Source organism: Myotis brandtii, unplaced genomic scaffold, assembly GCF_000412655.1.
Source record: "Myotis brandtii unplaced genomic scaffold, ASM41265v1 scaffold268, whole genome shotgun sequence".
NCBI classification, from domain to species: domain Eukaryota; kingdom Metazoa; phylum Chordata; class Mammalia; order Chiroptera; family Vespertilionidae; genus Myotis; species Myotis brandtii.
Window position 1 is genome coordinate 3901415 of NW_005360187.1, and position 3908 is coordinate 3905322.

Below are 3908 nucleotides of genomic sequence, written 5' to 3' on the forward strand. Positions count from 1 at the left end.
TAAGACTGATGTCAAAAAGTTTACTGCTTATTTTTTCTTCTGGGAGTTTTATAGATTCAGCTCTTACATTTAAGTCTTTAGTCCATTTTGAGTTTATTTTTGTATATTGTGTAAGAAACTGGTCCAATTTTTTTTTGCATTTATTTGTCCAGTTTTATCAACATCATTTACCCATTGTATATTCCTGTGTCCTTTTTCATAGATTATAAGTGTGACTATATTTCTGTGCTTTCTATTCTGTTCCTTTGATCTATGTGTCTGTTTATGTGCCAGTACCATACTATTTTGATTACTATAGCTTTGTGGTATAGTTGGAAATCAGGGCACAGAGCACCTTCAGCATTTTCTTCTTTCTCAAGATTTTCTTAGCTACTTGGGGTCTTTTGCAGTTTCACGTAAATATTAGGATTATTTATTATAGTTCTCTACTAAATGCCATTGATATATTAATAGGGATTTCATTGAATCTGTAGATTACTTTAGGTAGTCTGGATGTTTTAACTAATTTAATTCTTCCAACCTATGAACATGATACATTCTTCCAGTTATTTGTGTCATCTTCAGTTTCTTTCATCACTGTTTTACAGTTTACAGAGTATAGGTCTTTTGTCTCTTTGATTAAGTTAATTCCTAGGGTTGTTTTTGTTTAATGAAATTATAAATGGGATTATGTTTTTATTTCTCTTTTTGATAGTTCATTATTAGTTTATAGAAATGCCACTGATTTCTATTTTTAATTTTACATTTTGCAACTTTAATGAATTCATTTATTCTAATAATTTTTTCAGTGGAGTCTTTAGGGTTTTCTATATATACTGTCATGTCATCTGTTAATCATGACAGTTTTACTTCTTCTTTTCCAATTTTGATACCTTTTATTTATTTTTCTGTTCTAATTGCTGAGACTAGGACTTCCAAAATTGTGTTGAATAAAGGCATCTTTGTTATGTTCCTGATCTTAGAGGAAAAGCTTTTAGTTTTTTTCCCATTGAGTATAATGTTAGCTGTGGGTTTGTCATATATGGCCTTTATTATGTTGAGATATTTCTGTGTTCCCACTTTGTTGAGAATTTTTATCATAAATGCATGTTCTATTTTGTCAAATGATTTTTCTGCATCTATTGAAATGATCATATGATCCTTATCCTTTTTCTGTTAATGAGGTGTGTAGTATGTTGATTGATTTATAGATGTTGAATCATTTGTGCATCCCTGAGATAAATCCTATTTGATCATGATGTATGAACCTTTTAATGTATTGTTGAATTTGTTTTGCTAGTATTTTGTTGAGAATTTTGACATCTATGTTCATCAGGGATATTGGTCTGTAACTTTATTTTGCTCTCATTTTGCTTAGAGGGAAACTACTAGAGGTATTCTCACTGAGGTTAGAGACAAGGAAGACAATTATATCACTACTAATATAATATTACACTTGGCTAAACCAAAGCACATTTTTAATAGTCATCTGATGATATGTTTTTTATTGATTTTAGAGAGAGAGAGAGGAAGGGGGAGAGAGAGAAACACTGATGTGAGAAACATCAATCAGTTGCCTCCCATATGTGCCCTAACTTAGGATATAACCCACAACCTGGGTATGTGCCCTGACAGGGGCTGGGGGCATACAGGACAAAACTCCAACCAACTGAGCCACCAAAGCATTTTTTAAAAGCTAAGTAATAAGTAATATAAAATCAGGGAAGAAGGAGGCAAAACTGTCCATGTTTTCAGATGATAGAATTCTATAACTGGAAGATACGGAAAATCAGCTAGAAAACTACCACAATAAAATAATAAATTTCATAAAGTCATGGGGGGGGAGAATAATTGTTCAGAAATCAGTAGCTTTCTTATGTGCAAACAATTAGCAAACAGAACTTATAATGTACAAAAGATAGTAGTTTTGGCAATATAAAAAAAGATACTTGCCGAAACCGGTTTGGCTCAGTGGATAGAGCGTTGGCCTGTGGACTGAAGGGTCCCAGGTTCGATTCCGGTCAAGGGCATGTACCGTGGTTGCGGGCACATCCCCAGTGGGGTGCATGGAGGCAGCTGATCGATGTTTCTCTCTCATCGATGTTTCTAACTCTCTATCTCTCTCCCTTCCTCTCTGTAAAAAAATCAATAAAATATATTTTTAAAAATAATAAAATAAAAAAGATACTATCCTATTTAATATAGAGGGAATATGCTAATTGACCCTCACATCATTGCAAAGATGGCGGAGTCCACAGCCAATAAGGAGGGAATATACTAATTGACTGCCCCGCCCTCAAATATGGCAGTGCCCAGTCCCCTCAGCCTGGCTGGGGCAGCAGGCGTGGAGCAGCCGGGCCCGCCTGGAGGTGGGCCTAGCTGCTCTGTGTGCCTGCCTCCAGAGACCCCCCAGTACCCTCAGCCCCCCAGCTGCCCAGGGCCACCCGAGCCTCGGGTAACCAGGGCTGGCCAAGGCTTGTGCTGCCGGCAGTGGCAGCAGCAGAGGTGTGATGGAGTGTCACCTTCCCCTGATTGCCGAGTCCCCTCCCACCCCTGAGGGCTCCCGGACTGTGAGGGGGGCAGGCCAGGCTGAGGGACCCGCCCCTCCAGTGCATGAATTTTCATGCACCAGGCCTTTAATGCAGAAATAATCTTAAGAAATGTTTTATCCTGGCCAGTGTGTCTATGTGGTTAAAGCATTGGCCCATGGACCAAAGGATAACAGGTTTAATTCCCGGTCAAGGGCACATACCTGGGTTTCATGTTCAATCCTGGGGGCTGTGCAGGAGGCAACCAATTGATGTGTCTCTTTCACATGGATGTTTTTCTCTCTCTCCTTCTCCCTCCCTCCCTCCCTGTAAAAATCAATGGAAAAAATATCCTCAGGTGAGGATTAACACACACACACACACACACACACACAGAAATGTTTGGATGAGTGAAAAAATAATTTAAATACCGCTGAAAGATACGAAATAAGCCTTGGTCATAGGAAGACTCAATATTTTAATTCTCTCTAAATTAAATGTACAACTTATACATTGAAAATGTGTTACAGAATTATACATTTAACTAGTAGCCCGGTGCACAAAAATTTGTGCACTTGGGGGTGAGCGTGAGGGGTGGGGCCAGACCCCTCAGCCCAACCTGCACCCTCTGTCATGTTCTGGGACCCCGGCCACTCCTGGCCTAGGCACAGGCCTACAGGCTTGGGGCGGCCTGGCTCCCGAGGCCCCATTTTATCAAGAGAACAAAGTCGGTGTTAGTTACAGCCCTCACCGAACCCAGTACACTGCATCTGTGCATACAACTGCCTCATTCATGTGCCTGCTTCGCCCTACTGAATTACTAACATCTTGAGGACATAGCTCTGTCTTATTCTGCTTCACCTTCAGTGCCTGGCCTGGTGCCAGGGACCTGAGAGGGTTTGCTGAGTGAGTGAATAATGAGCAAATGAATGAGTGAATGAATGAGCAAGTAAGTGAATGAGCAAGCAGCTACCAGTCGGGATAGTTCGCACTCAGCTCTGGGCTGCCTGATGCAAATCCCGGGCAGTTCTCACCCTGCTCCCAGCAGCCCCACTCCCCTCTCCCAGCTGCATAGTTTGCGCAGGGCAAAGGTGGCCCGGGTGTGGGTGTTGGCAGATCAGTGCATTAGCACCTGCCAGCCTGGGATCCCGGGGAGGGCCGTTTGTGCGCGTGGCCGGTGGTGGATCTGTACTTAGCACCTGCCAACCCGGGATCCCCGTGGGAGGGCCCTTTGTGGGCGTGGCTGGTGGCGGATGGCGGATCGGTGCATTAGCACCTGCCAGCCTCGGATCCCTGGGGGAGGGCCGTTTGTGGGTGTGGCCGATCGCTATGGTCCCACCCGCCAGCCCTGGGTCGGGTCCCATACGGCCGCCTGCCACCCGGGTCGCAGATAGCAGGCCC